At 39.1% G+C, this 20,407-nt stretch overlaps 1 protein-coding gene across 25 annotated transcripts in view; it reads right to left on the reverse strand.

Annotated features, from left to right (window-relative positions):
* The window catches only part of JAKMIP3 (Janus kinase and microtubule interacting protein 3), a 121,361-nt gene that overhangs the window by 85,162 nt on the left and 15,792 nt on the right, over window positions 1-20,407 (reverse strand). For 24 of the 25 annotated variants that reach the window (XM_068951348.1, XM_068951366.1, XM_068951365.1 and 21 more), the window contains one exon: window positions 5,121-5,269. The gene's annotated coding sequence lies outside the window, so the exon portion shown is untranslated. Of the gene's footprint in view, window positions 1-5,120; window positions 5,270-19,754; window positions 19,829-20,407 lie in introns of those variants that run through there. The other variant, XM_068951351.1, reaches the window with a different exon arrangement.

A 20,407-nucleotide genomic window follows, 5' to 3' on the forward strand; every position in this document is an offset into this window, starting at 1 on the left:
TATCTAGCCATTGTAATTTTTACCTTTTTTTGCAATGTGTTATGTAGGAAGGGCATCCACAAGCCTCTTACATCATCCTAGTAGAATAGTAAAGCCTTCATATTTCTGAGACTGGGAGAATATATTATGTATATGATTCCTGGCATGTTTGATATTGAAAATAGCATTAACAATGCATCATCAGCTGCCTTTAGCAGCCCTCATCATTCTTTTTGCCTCCTGACTTGCAATTCGAAAACTAAGCCTAATTGGAAAACGTATTTTCTAGATGGCAGTTTCAGAAATCAATGTTTCACTGCACTTAAATAAGTAAATCCCTGCCTAGAATACCAATGCTTCAAGCAAAACAGATACCATAACCAAAACACTATTCTTGCAAATATTGACAATTTCAAATGTATGATAAAGCTTTGTGAAAATGTTTTCTTTTTTATTCTTGACAAACAATTAATAACTTTAGGCAATTTTTTTTGTCTCAGCTGTGCCTCAAAACATTAGAATAAAAATAAAATACAATACTGTCTATGGCTGTGTTCTCCCTTCCTCATATGTGCAAGCTCTTCTTGAGTAATCTCAAATTTTCATGTAAGGCTTCAATAGTCTATAGAGCTCAGTGCAAGACAATGAGTTTTCTTCAGAAAGGGCATTTCATGCTAAGCGCTCTGTTAGTATAATCATGTCACATGCTATTTGTGTGTGTGTGTGTGTGTGTGTGTGTGTGTGTGTGTGGTATTTTTGTCACCCAGAGAAAATACTTTACTGTGTGACTCTCTCATGATTATAATTGGAAGTTAGTTTGTTTGTCTCCAACTAATCTGAAAACTTAATACAAATTTAGTTAATGCATTTTGGTATAATGAAGCTGCCATGACTAAAGTTGCGAGATACTCTTCAGGATGTGAACTCTGGCATAAAACTAGAAAGGATTCAAGCCTCCAAACTGCTCAGAGCGCAAGACAGCTCTGGTATCTAGGATGAAAACAAATTCCATGAGTTTGTGTTAAGTCCCAGGATGGTATTAATATCCCTCTAACCTCAGCTGACATCATCTATATCATCAGAATGATGTCACAGTCCTAGCGGAGGACAGTATCTCAGCGAGGGTTTTCATGGGGTTAGGATTGCTCTGGTTTTACTAGACTTGGAGAAGGGAGGAATTAAGAAGAAGGGAGGGACTATGTTTTGATGTGAGATTCAGAAACCTTTATCCTGACATTTGACTGGACTTTGCTGAGTTTCATTAGGCTCAAATGAAATCAGTATAGGCAGTGAACGAGCGTTCATTTTTAAAAAGGGGGTGGTACCCATTCTCATTTCTTTGAATCCCCATTTTTAATAGAATTGACCCATACTGACAAGAAGCTTTAGAGTGTTTTCTAGCATTCACAGAACCCAGATTGTCCTGTGCAATCTTATTTTGCTGCACACATGGAATCTTTTAGCTCATTACCACGCTCCATTTTTAAAAATACCTCTGTGTCATTCAGCGCAAAGAATGGACCTAGTTCCCTTAATCCGTAAATTGTTCATATTGTACAGTTTGCTTACCTATAAGTGGACAGTGTATGGTCTGATCTATTATTCATACCCTAATAAGAAAGCCAGAAGACAAAGAACTCATCTGCTAACAGAAGACTGCTGTAGCGCTGCCCCAGGACGCAGGAGAAGCGTACTCAATTCCTCCGTCCATCTGAGGCAGCATGCCACTTCCCAGGACCCTGCTCACCGCTATGTTAATGGGTATCACAAGCTCTGCCTGGAAGTAATACTTTGTAGGATATGCTTACATATTCACTGACCCAATAAACAGAAGCACAAGCTTTGCAGTCCCTGTATGGATTCTCTTCATGGCACGGTTGATTAGTTCCATGCTTTAAATCTACTTTGCCTTCCTGATTCAAAGTATTCCATATGCTAGCTGTATGTTGATGTTAATACTCCTCCACCCTAAAAGTTTTGTAATCTAGGCGCTCGTTTCTTGCACTGTACAAAAATTCCCAGGGTTTCAGAAATGTTAATGCAAATTTTTCCTAATTTTTGTGAACACGTAAATTTTAGCCCCAACCTTGCTGATAAATTCAACATAGATGGTTTTCTACCCAGAAATCACATTTTTCGCTGTACAAATAGTTGTCACAAGCAGCTTATTATTTCCTCAGCTGCAACATGAGAAGAAAATCTTATGGAAATCTCACAGAAATGACCGTTAAGCAGGTAGCCAGTCTTGAAAGTTCTGAGATCAAGAAATAATTGCAAATACACATATTTGCATGTCATGTAATATAGTTATATTCTGCATTTGCTAGATGCGTTCCGTGAGGATATCTGTTTTTATGTATGCTGTTTATATAATGATTAAAGAGCAAATGCAGGTAAGTCAACTCAAACTTCCAGAGGAGCCCATCTGTTTTGACCATACTTCTGCTGAGAAAGTTTCAGGTTCAGAACAAAACTTCACATCAGAGATAGTAGAAGACATCAAAGAGTAAGTAATGCTCAGGCACGTAAGGCAATAATTTAAGATGTGAGAGACTCGCATTCAATTCCCTACCCTTAAACAAGTGCCCCATTTAGTGGGAAATACAATGTCTTGAAGACTTCCACTCTGTATAAAGAATTAAATATTAACTATGAAAGTGAAGTGCTATCACACGCTACAATATGCTATCAATTGCCTTCATAGTTCGAGGTACTAAATTCTAAATTAAGGTCCTAAATTTATCACTTTGTATCAGTAATCATTCTCCTGAGAAGTTCCATCCAGAACAGCCTATTTTCTGATGGTTAGGACCATGACTTATGACATGAAAGGGTTCAGTCATTCTCCTACATGAATTTCCAATATCCCATAGGAAATACAATCCCTGATCAACACTTGGCTATTGCAGAGCTAGTCTCAGTTTCCACAAGGAAAAAACAATCAATTTTTCCCAGTCTGAAACAAGTTCTGAAACTCATTTTATGAAATGGGATCCTGATTTTCTGGCAGCCGCTACAAAAACACACAGTAACCAGTTTCTGCAGACGGAAGCCTAGCCAAAGTTTTGCTTAGGATTAGATCAGTTCCGACAGCAGCTTTAACAGACACATGTCAAATCCTGACTGACCTGAATTTTTCCTCAAAGATTAATCCCTCAGCTGTCGTTAGTTTTAACTCATTGATGACTGGACCATGTTTACAAAATTACAAGCATAATCCTGAAAGCTACATATATGTAGTTGGTACGCGTTTATATGTGCAGAGTCACCGTGTGTTTGTGTAGATAGCTGTTTGCATACAAACACACATATATAAATCCCATCCATTGATTTCTCATCCTGAATTTTTAAACAAAAGTGTGGTTTTTTAAATATAAAGCCTAGCTTGGTCTCAAATGAGTGAATGTACTACACAGTCAACAGCTTATAGTGATTACAGAAGAGATTAATAGAATTTTAAGTACTGAAAGACATAATTATTACTAAATCTCAGTATGTAGAACATGTGATTTTTTTTAAAACCAAAAATTTAATATTACCTAAATACGCCACCTGTTTCACTTATACACCTCTTGCTAAAAGAAGTAAATTGCTAAAAGAAGTCAAGAAATTAGACAAATTAAGAGAAAGAGTGGCTATTCCATCAAAAGCTAATTTTTCTTTTTTCTCAGACACTCTGCAATACTCAAAGAACAAAAATACACTGGAGTTATTACAATAATATTGCAACAGTACACCTATCCAAGTTCTGATTTAAACTGGAGCAACTCAGAGTAATTCCACTGATTTATGTACAATTATTAGAGATGAATGCATTTCAGACTTAATTCAGTCAGTTCAATATTGTATCATTCCATTATCTTGAACACAAACAATCTGTTCTAGTAACGCTCTCCATTTTCCCATGGAACTCATGCCTGTATAATTAACCACAATCAACTGTAACACAGATGGCATCATATGATCCCAAACCCTTTTATGAAAACATTTTAAGCATGTTATTAACATCCCTAAATAACTAACTATTTAATGCTCCAACCCTCTTCTGCGTAAATACACAACACAGCTGGATTTGAGAGGGCGAAAGGCAGCATTTAACTAGAAACACTGTTATAAAAGAATTTCAGTTCTTGGATTTATTCAATTTATAAATGAGCTTGTAATAACAGACTACTGTAGCAACAAAAACATTCGGTTTTAGATTTCATAAATAAGACTTACTTCCAGAATGACTCATCCGCAATAAGCTGAGGAAGTAGACAGTATGGAAGGACATTAATGCAAGGAAGAACTTTTTTCAGACTGATCATAGCTTTCCAAGTGAAAAAATGATATTTCTATTTGGAAGAATTTGTTTCATTTCTTAGTAGATGTGTGTGCAGTTCCAAACTGATATTATAAATTCACATTTCACAGCAATAGACAATAATTTGAATAGAAAGTCAATTAATCCCCAAACGAAAAGCAGGTGAAAGTTACTAGATGCCCATCAACCTCTAATGAAAAGTTGCTTCTTCATCCAGAAAAAGTTTATTCTTTGAGGATTAGCTTATTAGACTTGTTTTTTCAGTATTAAATATCCTAGCTTAAATAACCTTTTCTCGATAATTGCTAAGATTCCACTCCCTAATTTCAGATCACCGCCGCACGCTTATTTAACAGCGAGTATGTCCCTCTTGGCCTTTGCCAGCATCACCAGTGGCTGCTTTTCGTCCTTCTTTAAGGCTTTCTTCTCTCTAATCTGAGTACCGAATCACACACAGGCCTTTTGAATCTGCTGCAGTGATTGAATTTATGGCTACTGGCTAACACGAGCACCCCGCATGCACTTTAGCGCAATGTCGGCCACGTTAGTTTAAGTTACACACTGAGGCGGTCTGAGCTCACTGATCGGTTTTGTACTGAAGCAGACAAGGGGAGCTCACACATCATCAACCATTTGTGAATGAATGTTAAAAAGCAGCGTGGGAGTGGAGACATTTAAGCCGTTTCACACATTTACAAAGTGAATGTGTACCTGCACTTCAGGACCTGACCTATAAGCTAATTAAAAAAGGAATGCAAGAGCATGATCAAACTAACAAAGTAGCTGGAGATTTATTCTGACGATGCTTTCAACAGGGAACGGCCAGAGTACGTACCAAAGGTGACAGCACTTGGGATTAACACCATTCCTCTCCGAACACGAACATTTGCTTGACAAGAGGAATCCCGGTGAGGGCAAGAGGTCCAAAATCTCAGCGAATCAAGTGTGAGCCTTTTGACATGATCTGTGAATGGGAGATGTTCCCTATGAAAGACAAAGAGCTTTGGTGAATTCTAGGAAATGAGACATCTTTTGCATTATAATAACTGAAGAGACAACTTACTTCTCTTTACACTGAGCAAACTTCTGGCAAGAATACTGCTAGGGAAGATGAAACCAAGAATGATATCCAATTTAAAGGTGAAAAATGAGTTCAGAAAAGAGAAGTTGTTGAAGTATCACATTGCCATTACTTAAGAACTGGTGCTCAGTATTTGCTGCTTAATATTTGAAGTGGGAAGCACTAAGGAATATTCAACATCAGAACGGGAAGCAGGATGGCAAAACCGTAATGAATATAAAAGAAGAATCATCTCTACACACTTATACATTTAGCAGGAACTATTACGAAACTTTAAGGTTTCTATCAAATGGTTAACATCACAGCAGGTGGAGGGAATCATTTCCAGAATCAGTTTCCATTTGTGCGCTCTGTGGGTAATTAAATCAGTCTTATGCTCCTTCCTGAAGGAAGCTCGCAACATAATATGTCACAGAGCTCTGCAAAATTCAGTGAGAGCAGTTCTTATTAATTATTGGTTTTGATCCATGTAGTCATACAATCTCTCCAAATAAATCAGGAGATAAGCCAACAGTGTAAAAAATTTTGCCTTCTCAAAGGAAAGAGCTGGAGAGAGACACCACAAAAAGGTCCCACAACTACACACAGATAAAATATACAAAGCAAGAATGTTACTACTCTCAGTTTTAACTAAAAAAGCCAGGGTTTTCACAAATCAGAATAGCAACTTTAAGCTTGAGTAGCACTAACTTCAGCAACAGCAAGTCATTAGTATTTTTGCATAGAATTATGCGTTTTAGTATGTTCTAGCGCCTAGTCACGGTACTGAGCACCATTTCACTAGCTTTTATATTTTCCTTGTTTTTTATGCCAACAGTTTAGTTATTATAAAAGATTGTTCGGAATGATGTGTAGATAAAAAAATCACATTACATGACTCTAATGAATAAGATGCAGTATTATAGTACTTTTAGAAGTGAAAAAAGAGTTTAGGAACCAAGACCTACGGAAATGAATTCAGCACGATGGTATACACTCCACCATGCTGCGGGCGGGGAGAGGACAGCCCCTCTGCCAGCAGCGGCCAGCACCATCTAAGGAGCCCTTTTACGAGGAGGAGCCCCTCGCGATGCTGCTGCCTTGCGGAAGGCAGGTCTAGTCCTGCCGAATTTGAGCAACGCTGTCACAGGAAACGAAGGGCAGCTTTCCTGTTCTCCTCATCACACGTATCAAGAGAGGAACGGGAATCCAAATACACACAGTCAGCTTTTTGCTTTATTTGACTGAAGATTCAATTCATAAAACAATGAGAAGCTGTTTCAAAAGCTATGACCATTAAGCGCTTATGGTGAATTCAACTCTCTATACATCTGCCTTTGTGAAAACCACACGTAGTCCCCAAAACCCTGTTCAAAACTATTCCTTCCCAGAGCAGGTAAACTTTATAGAGTACAAAACCTGAAGAGCTCAAGTTCCACTGAAAATGATCTTAGGCATAGGATGGCCCAGGTCTCACACCTGAAGTCAGGAAGACATTTGATGACAAAGCTAGAAATACATCCTGAGCTTCCCAGCAGTATTTCAGTAATTCAAGCGGGAAATGCTCCCCTCATCTAGTATCCCCACGTCACCATTGTTCTAGGCAAACTCTTTACTAGATACTGAAAGGACACCAGGATGAACATACATGGACAATATATTCTCATTGCTTACAAAGGTGCAATCTTAGAGAGAAGTAATTGCCAAAACTTACTATGGGGAAATTAAGAAAAAGAAACACTCAAAACCTTGCTAGGGAGATCAAAATTTCAGTATTTCGGTTATGATTACTAGATTTTGTTACAAAATGTGAACACTGAAACTACTGAAAATATATGGAATTGCATCCTTAGCCTGGAGATTACATTTTATTTAAAAAAAAGTAACAAAAATGCAATAGAAACCTGAAAACCTCCTACTAGGTATCATACAACATGAATTACTTTTCACAGCTTCCTGAATTCCACTGAAGATGGCTCACATATGAGCCAAAATATACTGCAACACATACACTATAATTAAGAAGTGCTGGATGTAAATGTAAGGTATATGGGAACAGATCTAATTCTGTTACAGAGATATATATGTATATACATATTTTAAGCATGAGAAACTACTGAATTTACTACCACCTTCCTTAGGAATACTGTATCACTGGTTAAAATGAATTGTTATACATTTAATTATTTCACAAGTTTTCACAGATTTCCGGATTCATCCAATAATCAGCTACATAATCAATTCCTTTTCACAGCTAATAAATCTTATGAAGAAACAGAGTCAAAATGCACAGCTCTGTCATTACAGCTTAGGTACTGAACAGAATACTTGTTAACGAGCAAATATAGAAATATTTTGCAAGCAGTAAGGGGTTTTAAAAAACAAAAAATAAAGTTAGCTAACTTCATACAACAGCTCTAATGCATATTTAGAAAGAATGCACCCCTGCAAGGGATAAAGGCAGAAGTAGCTACAGGAAAATGATGCAGTTGGGAACTGCAGTATTCCACTGTGGCCTCCCGCAGCCCTTCGAAATCGGGCTCCTTCCATTTATTTCACCCAGTTATGAATTAGGCACTTGAGCCAAGTTCCACTTAAGCTGGTAGGAGACTTTTCATCCACTATAATTATCAGGACATTAATATAATAGGAAGTCAAAAAAAGTGCCTAGAAGTGATCTCTTAAGGCAGTCAATTTAAAAGCAAAGATTATCTCTTCGAAAATGGACAAAATGTGGATGCTGTAAAAATATGAGCCAGAACAAGAACTCCATTAAGGCACAGAAATGAGGGTGGAGATGTATTGCCTAATGTGGGCTCCTGCACAGGAGGAGAATGGCTCAGCAGCTTTCCTCATGGGTAGGGGGAAGACAGAAACAGAGCCTTGGCCGTTATACAGCAAGAAGCGGTTTGGCCAGGATGTTAGAAGAGGTCAGTAATGCTGGTGGCAGACACTTTGCTCTCCAAGAGCACTTCAAACTTCTCTCTTTTGTATGCATGCCTTCTTTGTGCCAAGGAGAAGGAAAGGAAAAAGACAACCCTATCAAGATAAATACTAGAAAACCAAGTTTTATTTCTTAAAAATTCATACCTATCTACCTGGTCTTTATATCATATTTGAAATTCATAGTAACGTTTTTGAAAGATGAATGAAATAAAATAATTGGGGGCAGCAACCGATGATGAACATATTCTGAAAAAAAGGAACATGCTCAGTTTAGAGCTGGCTATACGTAGCTCATCAAATTTTGCATTTCTGCATTTTGCATTTAAACCTCAGCTGACTTTGATTGCATTTCAAGCTTACTGAAATTACACATGAAACCTTGCCATTACCCCTCGGCTTACGTTCATGCTCTGCATGTGGTTCACACAGGGTGTGCTTTATCTGGCTCCTATCGGAAGCCACCCTGACTTGTATGAGTCAGTATTTTATGGAGGGTTAAGCAAAGATAGGTCTATGAGATGATAGAGCTTTGTTTTAAAGTCAGGTGAAAAGATGGGGAACAAAGCTTTTAATATTAAGTTGTTACTTATCCTCAGACTAGAAATACAGTCATTTACAAGAGCCACCTGTCTGGAGGTCGCTATGTATTTTTATAAGCATCTCTTCAAGTCTCTAGGAGCAGGACACAAGTCAGCGGGGCCTCCCCTTGCCCTGCTATCTCTAGGTAAGCACAGGGGAAATACTAAAAACAAAAACAAACCAGGAAAGTAGTCAAGAAGAATAAGGACAGCAGAGTTAGTTGAGTGCTTTGAGGAACAGCAGTACATAAAGATTTAAGTATAATACTTAATCCTTATAATACCAAATAAGATGTATTTTTTTTCCCAGATGACCATAAAAAAAATCTTTCAAGGTGGAAACATTTTAAGTGTGAAAGCAAATTTATATTTAGCCATGATTGTACCAAATACCAGTAAGTTAACCTTCCTTTAATAATTCTTTTTTATTTGCTTCAGGTATGTAAAAGACCTAGCCTAACTAACAACGTTTATCAGCACACAGAGCAGAAGTCAAACATGCTCCTATAAATCCCAAGCACTGAAATCAGTAGAAAAAAATATCGACACACATGCGCTTTGAAGCAAACTCTAAAAACAGAACCAATGTTATCCCATAATCCATGATAAGTATTTACATACGATAGGAATATTTCTCTCTGTGTTGTTAGGTTCATCAGGTACATACTTCCAACTATAAAGAAAGGATCTATTTTAAAAAAGGTTAAAAAAAAAAAACAGAAAGATGTTTGATTAAAATTTTGAAGGCAAAACCCCTCCCAGATAACTCCCAGAAAGACTGATGCAACCTTGCAATATCAGAGCTCGTGCTTCTAATAGGAGAGGCAAAGCAATAACTAGAAAGAAAAATGTAAAGCACATACGAAAGAACACATTAATGACCAAGAAACGCTTAGTGTAAAATGAAACAAAGTCTTCCTGTGTATGAGGCACATAATTGAAGCTCCTGCTATGCTGAGGATATGCAGGCGCATTATTTTTTCACTGCTGCTGACTTTGTCAAGGTGGTTTCTCTTTGTGCACTAACCAGACGTACACGGCTGAGACTTTTTAAGCTATAATCTGATTTTTTAAAAGCTGCTTTGATTTGAGATGCTGCATCAACCTTCCTAGTCAATTTGCTGGCATGCAAATTGCTGGCATTCTTCTGTAGTTTCATGCAACAGAACAGTAAGTGGGTTTAAGAGTGCCTTTCAGCATGTCACAGATAAACCCATTCTAAAATAATTCAGGCTTTTAAAGGGAATAAAAGGGCAAGAGTTGTTTCAACCTAACTTTAACACTGCAAGTTAAAAGACTTCCCCAAAGGAATGGATCTATTTTCAACATGAGCTCACCAACTTTCTTACTAAGACTAACAACAGGAAGACAGACAGACTCACATTCAGTTTACATACGTTATCACACTCGAGATGCTATAGTCTCAGTTACTAATGAGCATAACAAAAAGCAATCGTTATGATGGTATGTTAAATATAATAAGCAACAAAGATAAAAGTAATTGGAATGAGCAACTCAAAAAGAAGGTGGACTGTCCAAAAGAGTGTGTGTGTGTGTGTTTGTGCGTGTTTGTTGAGGGGGAGAAGGGGGAGGTGGATGATGAGAAAGTTAGTAGAAATTGTGCCATGTTATACAGCCTTCTGCTACCAGGTACAGAGAGAATTAAATCTCTAATAATAGCATGTGGCTCATGGCCTCTCCCCACCTACAAGAGACATTCAGGGACCAATACAGAAAGAAAAAAAAAAATACCAGCAAAGGCATAACTGCTGTGGTAAAAACAGTTTCACGTGACTAACTAAAATTGCATAACAACTCGTGAAAGCACTCCTCACCTTCACTCACCAGCTACGAGGTTAAAAAGGACAAAGCAGTTCTGGATAATATACTTAGACCAGTATCAGCTAGCAACTGCCAAGCTGAGTTTGAGGTCCGTTTGCTAGTTGTGTCAAGGGACAGCACCTCAAGGATCTTAGCACAGATAGCTGTAAAAGTCTCATATTGCTCTGTTGTAAAAAAAGGGCACCTCAGCAGCTGCTTCTGCTCATCCTCTCTACTGGTTCACTTACATTTGCTTGCTAGAGTTCATTTCTGTGGCTGTCTACATACGTCTCTGGTTGTGGTCATCAGATCCCACTTCAGAAATAAGCTGGCTACATGTTGCTTGGCACTGTTTTTATCAGAGGCCAGAAGATCTGCCCACATTAGAGGCTGCTGCTGCTGCACTACAGTCGTGCAACTGCTGGCTGCCAGTGAAGTTTGGGATTAGCCACTAAGACACCAGCAGAACTAGATGCAATGGAAACATCTGAATCTATTTGCAACTTCAGTTTGCAATTTCAGGATCCACATTTGGTTGCTTACTATATGTAGAGTTTTCAAATATACAAGCAGGCAATTCAAGGTTTTGTTTCTTTTTTTTCCCAAAATCTAAAGGTAAATCAAAAGGTAAAAATATTTTACTCAATAAACAGTGCTCTGTTTATATCATGTCTCCCCATTTAGATTACTTGACCTAGAGCTCACCTTTTCATGTGCAGTGTTACATCTAGTCACACTGAAAAGGCAGATAAATATGATTTCTTAGTTGTATAAATCAAGCTTGGAAGAGGAAATGTCCATATGACTTTAGATGTGTTGATGTCAGTAAGCACAATTCAGCATAGGATGCTAATGTGATTAATGGAGCAAAACAAGAACATTTCTTGTCCTTGTACAGCTAAATCCCACCATTTTCCACATTTTCCAACTATCCACTAATCAAGTCATTTTTAACAAAAAGTATCTATTGCATCTAGCTACCTTTAGGCAAAAGTGGAAGTGGACATAAACCCTGAAAGTGTTTCTTTCAACATCTGTTCGGTCATAAGTTCTCAGATATTTGCATTTAGAAACTAATAGCCAAAGCACAACATCTAAAAGTCATGATGACCTGACATATGACGTGAAAGATGCCTAGTTAGACAACTAAACCAAATACGGCTTTAATATGAAACCATCAACAAACCAAAGCCTTACAGTGCATCCCCTAGTGAAAACAAATCCAAAGCATTCTTTGCAGTTGTGCCTCTCTGGTGCTAATCCAATAAGCAAACAGGCCAACACGTTCTGCATCAGGAGCTGCGCATACTGAAACTCTGCTCTGCACGCTGTTGAAGCACAGAAGCTGTCTGGTTGAGTTTTCCAAATCTGCAGTGTTCAAATGAATGAAAGCACAGCACCAAAACCAAAAGTGGTATTTCCAGTGTCTACCGTCTCCTTCGTCTCCAGAGGACAGGTGTGGGAGAGGTGGCAGATGGTAATCTTGTGGCAGGTTTCCCAGTCGATGTACCTGTTACCCAACATCACTGTACAGTGTCTGCTGTCCAGCACAGTTCCAACCACTCCAGTAAACACACGAGCACTCCCAATCATGGAAACAAATACCATGACCAATAAAATTAAATGATGTTGACAAAATTGAAATAATCAGAGACATCTGGTCTTTCTTCATTGCAAAGTGGACATCAGCTAACACAGAAACACTCTTCATGCTTTTCTTGTCCAGGAAACAGATCAATAATGATAGGGAAATCTGAGTTACATTAAAAACTTCCAGAGATACTATGCATGCAGTCCAATGTCAATACTGGATATTTAAGACAAGTAAACAAAATATTTAATATTACCTACCTTGCTATTCATGCAAGAAAACCCCAGCGTATTTAGTCTCATTGTACTGCAATCCATTACAAGCAACAGGAAGAGTCAGATTTTTGTATTCCTATTCTTCCTACCATCAACTGCCAACTGGACTTTTTTGCCCCATCTTTCTGTTTCTGGGAACATACAGTAAGATAATTTCTTGTTTACTCAATTCAGTTCACACTACACTTTATGATGTTTACTACCATAAAATCTAAGGAAGCAGTTATATCAAATGTATACACTCCAATATTCAAAAATATATTACTATAATATATTTTCAAGGAAAATTAGCATTAGCCACTTCTCAGACAAGGTATCTGAATATCAGCAACAGCTTCATGGGAAACAAATACTTGAAAGAGAAATTGCATTATTTTTCAGAGCTTACTATGTATGTGAAGGGAGATCTACTGATCTAAGAAGTAGCCTTTTCACTAAGTAAAAGTGACTATAAGCAATGCACAAAACGAGAAAGAACTTCAAAATACCTGCCAAAGACATTTTCCATCCCGTAACTTGGTTTGTTTCTTTTGGGTCTAGTTTCCCATGCTTGCTTTTAATTTCCTACAAGGACCTGCAAACTTGCATAATACACATCTTTCCCTCCAGCAGCTGCTAATCCTTAGATTCCTAATTAGTGGTTACAGATTGCATTGAAATAGCTAGGATTCACTAGGCTCCTCAGGGAAGGAATGGATACCAGAAATTACAGAAATGTATATCAGCCTTTTTTAAATGATGCCCCTCATTCCCTCCTTTCACCACCTGAACCCATTAACCATGTCTCTTTACTCAACTGTGTTGAGGAGCCACACAAAGTTCAGGCTTGCCCAGAACCATGGAGCAGTGAGCCAGAGGATCTGTCTAGCAGGAGTTTCTTAGCCTTTAATAGCCTGCAAGGTATCAAGTGTCAAAAATCCATACTAAAGAGGAAGTATTCCGCAGCACAAAACTGGTTCTTGTGGCATTTAAAGCTCCAGGAACTAAGTCACTCATTCCTCAGTGGCATTTTATAGCAGCCGTGTCTGTTGATATCTTATCTAGAAAGAATTTACTCATATCCCTCTCAAAGACTTGTTTAGACAAGGAAAAGTTAGAAGTGCTAGTTTTGCTTTTCATTGTGAAAAATGCTATATAAAAGAACTGCAAAATCATTAACTGCATCTCACAAACATCTCCATTTACAGACAGGAAAGAGATACAGAAGAATTTTTTTCCAACTATTCACTTACTGGTGCATCTGGGTAATCTGGGATTAGAACTCAGGATTTTCCAATCTTTCAGCTTTCTGCACTTACTTCTCTAGAGCATGTTACTTCTAGCATGGGTTGCCCTGCACCAATCTTTAGCTCAGAGAATGTGTCCATCTGGCTTCTGACTTTTAGTCCAATCATTTGCTCTTAACAGCAGCCAGCATTTACATTAAGAGAGGATGTGGTAGATGCTGCCCGCGAGAACCAAGACTGGATGCCTGAATGCATACAGAAACTCTTGCCTATTGGATAAAGGCTGCTGGACTGAGTACTGCAATCAATTCTTGCTGCTGCACTGAGGCAAATTCTCTGCTGATTGAGAATGGAACAAGCAGGCAAAGCACTCTGGAAGATGGCTGTTGTGTGACATTTGATCCACTATTTCTTCTGTATACAACGGCCAAACGAAAGAATTCAAACCCACATTTCAGTCTTAATAGTGTATCAACCCATTTAGAGTGCCCTGTTACCCTCCAAACAAAAGTTTCTGTTCAAGAATTCTATTCAAGAATTCTATTCAAGAATTTCTATTGACAGTAACGACACTTTCACGTACACCTCGCAAAAAATGCAGTGCAGTAGAAGTCCTCCACATTATGTCCTCTCCTTGCCCTGGCTCATTACTCTTACAGGACACAAATACACATTTATACTTGGCACAATAGATCACCTACACACAACTTCACTACTTACGGTTACTCTATTTTAGAAGCAACCCATTTTCATTTAAAAAAAAAAAAAAATATATATATATATATATATAAACTGTACAAAGACATTTATACTATTAAGTCTATAACCTCTGGAGAACTCCATGCACAAGTAGATGTACTGATGATCCTGTGACTACCTGCACAGACAGCTGCCTGCCAGCAGAAGAAAGGATTTCACAAAATGAAATTTGAGCTGAATTTACACTAACAGATGTGATCCCAGTGAAACCCTACGTGTAAAGGATATGCGACGGTCAATCTAAATCTGTTTCACACTGTATACAGTGTAACCTGTATAAAGCTATGTAATTAACTGCTTAAGAACACTTAGTAACACTATGCGTAGGATAAATTCCAGTTAAGGGCAGGAGCTAGAAAAAAAGGAGGAATGAACTATTAGAATAGCGACATTGATGGCTATGAACTAGATCTGAACTAGGATCAGAACTAGATCTGGCAGCGTTTGATATTCTGCTGGCAACCTGCAAAACAGAATGAAGGGTAGGATGTCAAAATCTGCTGATAATACAGGATTACTTAGGTCAATCAAGATAAGAGAGGAATATAAAGCAAGAAAAATAAAAGAAAAACAGAATAAAACCCCCAAACTAGAAAATTAGGTAACTAGGCAACATGAAATTCAACATGGGAAAGTACAAGACAATGTATATTAAAAGTACAGTTTGACATATCCTGCACAGAGATCAAGTCATCATTGGGAACATCTGTTGTGTATGCAACCCGAAAGGTAAATAAGATACTGGATTGTAATAGCAGGAGACAGGAAGTAGGATGAAAAGCTGTAATACTGCAGAAAGGTAAATGGTAGGTACTCATTATATAACACCAGGGTTCATCCAAAGGAAACATAATGGATGCAACCAGGTAATAAAAGAGTTACAATTTGTGGTTTTTTGAAGATAAGAGACATTTAACAGGCAGCTATAAAATGATTGATATTATGAAAGTGAAAAGAATGTTTCATTTCGTTTTTCCTAATAATGCCAGAATAAGAAGCAACCCAGTGTTATTAAAAGGCATCAGCAGGAGAGAGTTACATGATTTTCCCAGTAGGAAGATGAATCTTCCATTTGGTTTTGCATACTAAAACCACTCGCAGCAATTCTCCATTGTTCTGTTTCTTCTGTAACCAGTTAAATGACCACAAGCCAAATCCAAAACGGGAGAAAAGTGCTGCCGTTCTAACACGTTTCCCTCACTTTGCTCTGTGGAACTGAAGTCACAAGCTGCCGGGCAATAGCAGCAGAACCAACAGGAACCACCCCTAACACCACCTGTAGTACCTTTTATAACAGGTACTACAACAACTCTACGCTGTCTCGCTGGGATCGATTTCAGTTAAAAAGAAAGAAAAAAAGCAGCAAAGCTAAAAGCAACAGTTTTGCAGAAAATATAAAATAGTTACTCTGAAACCCTTGATCTGAATACACATTACATAGAGCCTTTGCCACATTAGGAACCAAGGCGTTCCCTGCTCCAGCACGCTGTTGGTAACAGAGCCCGTTTCACTGCACCATGTTGTACAATACAAACTCTGCAGACGAAACAAGGCAGCCTGCTGGAAAAATAAAGCAGAATGTGGAAGAGAAAATTATTTTAGTTTATAGATGTAGCACCAGCCATAAAATTTACAGCATTAAGATATCTTTGCTTCTCCTCTTTTTTCCAGCTTTTATGTACTCTGACTGCAGAAGGATGCTAAAAAAAAAAAAAAGAAAGACCATTAAAATTATCATGTAGTCTTTGTAGTGCAGTTTTTTTAAATGAGGCTCATTGTAAAAATCACTACAGTTTCAGTTTATTCTGAGCCATAACTTGTAAGATGCAGTTTCATTTCTCATTGTGAGCTACCATTTTTACACCATTTCAGACAAGCATTTTAATTTCCACAGCTTCATTTCTTTAAAATATTCTCCCTACATAATCCAGAGTTCTGCAGAAAATAACTCTGAATTTAAAGCTCCTCAAGGTGATACACCGGCATACTCACTCACTATTTCAATCAGGACTATCGCTTAACTCTATTCCTCACCGAGCATTCACAATACATTAGCCACAAATCTTTCAGCTCCAACGTGTGTAGATGGATAATTGGCCCCTCTAACTCGAGTTTAATATTAGTCTGTGGACCATGTGCTAGGTAATTCAGCTCTAATGCAGTCTATTAATATGATTCCGGAGTCTAACAGTCTAGCCACAACATAATGAGAAAGACAATGAGATTGTCCTCATCTCTGGCAATGTCGCATCTCCTCCCAGCTTGCATCAAATGAGCGTTATAGAGCTAACATGTCTTTACATTTGTTTTTAAACTTATATTCAACTAGATCACTCAACAGGAAAAACATTATGTTACATATTATTTGTTTTGTAGCAGGAGAAGCCTAGCTAAAATCAAGCTGGGTTGGGTTCGGTTCTGGCCTTTAATAAGCTTAGAGCTGACAGCAGAGTTTGCAGCCCAAATCAAAACACGTGTCCGTATTCAGCATAGCATTTCAGAATGCTTGCATTAAAGTCTTTCAAGATGGATCCAATCGGTCAGGCAGGCTGGATGCACATTTACATTTTGAGCCATGGAACTCCCATGATGGAAGGGAGAATTAACAGGAATGCAATTTTCAGATATTTTAAGCCCATTTTGCTTTGACAGACTGACAGAAAGGACCACCATGCATACAAAATCGGGCTTAGAAGCTTACTTCAGAGCTGTTGCGCACCAAGCTACAGATAAGAAAAGAAAGAATTAAAATGTTTAGATGGCCACGACGGATATGCACGCTACTTCCAAGACCTTTTCTTCTCCCTTACAACTGTTCCCTGCTGCAGTATAATTAAAAGTCCGATCCTGTTCCTACTGAAGTCAGTGACAAAACCCCTTTCTTTCTTCAGTGGTCGAGGATCTTACCCGCAGCCAGCATGATAAGATAAATAACATTGTATTAAGAACTTAATCTCACAGAATCAGAAAGAGAGAATATATTAATGCATACAGACATCAGCTTTCCTTGGAGTACTGCCTACCCTAAGGTTAATACTTTTATTCTTAGAGACTATTTTCAGTGTCCTCTCTCTGTCCTGGAATGCTTTAGCCTTCCACACAGCAGTCAATCTCTACAAGCCATTTTTCATTTGCTTTTGGGGAAAAAACAGCCAAAAATTCATCAGCTGTTTTCAAAAAAAAAAAAGTTACGAAATTGATTTTAATGGCAAAATATGCCAAAACTTCTGTCTTAATGAACTTTCAGAAAAGTTCATAGTTTTCAGCATAAAATGACCATATGATAATCAGCTCCACAAAGCAGCAAAACATTCTTAGCTTAGATTTGCACTCTTCTTGGAAGAACTGCATCAGACGGGGTGAGGCTGCGCATTAACACGGAGACAACGAAGCTGCCGGGCCCTTCGATTTAATGAGATTGTTTCTGACACAAAACAAGATGAAAGAAGAAATTATACACTTTCAATACAAAAATGTAAAATTAAACCAGAAGGAGGAAAAAAGTGGGACAAACATCCCGATGAGGCCGGGAGCAGAGTGAAGAGGAAGTCTGGAAACCCACCTGCCTGGGTCAGCTGACTAGAAAGGGAGCCCAGGGGCTCCAGGATGAGGGGGGGGGAGGGAGAAGATGCGTCACGAGGTGGGACAACACACATTTCAGAAGAGGAAAAGGAAACAGGAACTGATTGGATGGAAGAATAAGGACTGATGATCTGGAGCAGGCATCTGACAGGGACGAGGGAAGGCAAGAGCCCAGGATGAGCTGAACCTGACCAGGACACACTTCTGAGGCCAAGTAGAAACTTGGTGGGGGAACGCCAGGGGAGCATTACTGTCTTGCTGCTCCTCTGGCGAGAAATAACGGTAAAATCCAGAAGTCAAACGCATCTCTTCTGCCTTCTGTGCTGACGACATACAGGATGGCAACTTCTGCTCCTGCCATCAGTGACTGTTAGCTCAAGCTGCAGAGTTAGTTTTAGCTGGGCTGATTACCCACGCAGCATCCAAACCATATCCCCTAATGGTATTGACAAGTTTTTTGCTTACTTTTTAAAAACCTAGAAGAAAGTTCATGAAAACACATATTTACTTTTAGCATCTTAATTATAATGTTTGCTTTTGAAACACTCCTAAAATATAATTCTGTAATTTACAGGTAAAGTAAGGACCAGCAGTTAAATTTCCATATATACATTTGAAGTCATTGCCACAAATTATTTTGCTTTCTATATATCTACATATATATCTCAGCAGTACTTCCAGAAAAACAAGTTACTTTCAAATGTCAAACGCTACATTTAAATGGCGATGGGTGAAAGCCGTCGTGTGTGTGTACTATGTACCACTTCTCCAGCGTAAGGATATCTAACTGGAGCTCTTGCAACAGATTTAACTCCCTCCTTCCCATATAACCTCGTTCACTGGATTTCATACCCCGTTCTGCGGACTTATGACAATGAAAAAGCTTCAGAAAGCAAACACGCTTTGAGTGTGCAGCTGAACCACCGAACCACAGCACAACAACAAGTGTAAAGCCGTTGCAGCTCCGGCGAACAAAACCTGATCCAAAGACTGGAAAAGCACCTGGCCAAATTCCTACAGAGAGATTTGTAAATGCCAGGAAAGCAGAATAGACTCTGGACACTTTAAAATGGGCCTCTACAATTGAAAATAAGCTTCTTACTGCAAGGTATATTTTACTCGTGGAGGAAACAATCAGATTGAATGATCAAGCTGATTAATAGATCTGCAAGAGGAAAACAGACGCAAGCAATTTTCCTCTCCATCAGAAGCAAATCTTTTCTGTTCTCCTGATCCTCCTGCTTTCTCAGCAAAACAACTTCATACGCAGCTGCCTTTCCTGTCCCTCCTTACAGATGCAGACTCTCCTGCCCTCGCTGCCAGCGTACAGATCAGGAAAACGGATGAGTATGCTGCAAGAACAGGTAAAACAGTGTTCAGAGCCGCTGCTCACCAGATGCTCAGCATCTTTCCTGAAGCAGGACGAGGCTCCTCCTGCAGCGAAGGGAGTGTTTACTGCCCTGATTTTCCCAGGCACTTGCCCTGAAGAGCCATGCAGTCCCAGCCCCTGTAACGCAGGAGCGTACCTGTGCAGTCCTACAGGCCAAGTTAAGCTTGCAACCTATCTGGAGGAGATTTTAAAATAATTTCATACGAGTACTATCCTGGAGAATACCTCCGAGGGAACTCACCTCACCCCTGCTCCAACTCCAGCACCTCAGCATCTCCCGGCGCGTCAGAGCCCCAGCTGCCGCCCGCCGCCTCCGACGGGTCTATGACTCAGCAAAGACATCAGCTTTTTATTTTTCAGATGGAACTTACCAAACTGTTACAATATTAAGGGGAGGATCTGCTTCCCGGATCCATTTCTCTGCTGTTCTCGCCGGAGATGTTTCACTAAACCCTCCCCAGCCAGTTACATGACGACGAGTGGAAACAGTTTCTTGTGGAAAAACAAATGCAAGGCTGCGTGTGAGTCGGGCTGACCAAACGAGAAAATTTTCCCAACCTCGATCCACGCTGTATTTAAAAGAAGAGGTAGAGTCTTAGCATTAGCCTAGGACTTATGCTGCTAAATAGGGAGGCATCCTTAGATTCGTGAGCATTTGTGACACCGCTAAAGCTAAATAAAAGAGCAATCTCCTGCACCAATATCCTCAACAAAGACGCAGCCAGAAGCAGAAAACCTTCCAGAAGCTAGAGAGCTGGTTCCACCCACTAAACACATCGCTCCTGCCCTTCCCCAGCTAGAAACCAGCGGGAGAGGTGGCAGCATCCTCAGGCCGCGCAGCCAGGCTGAGCGCGGGCAGCGGCGCCGAGCCCGGGGCCGGACGGGCTCGGAGAG

The sequence above is a fragment of the Struthio camelus genome, chromosome 7 (genome assembly GCF_040807025.1).
Source record: "Struthio camelus isolate bStrCam1 chromosome 7, bStrCam1.hap1, whole genome shotgun sequence".
NCBI lineage: Eukaryota > Metazoa > Chordata > Aves > Struthioniformes > Struthionidae > Struthio > Struthio camelus.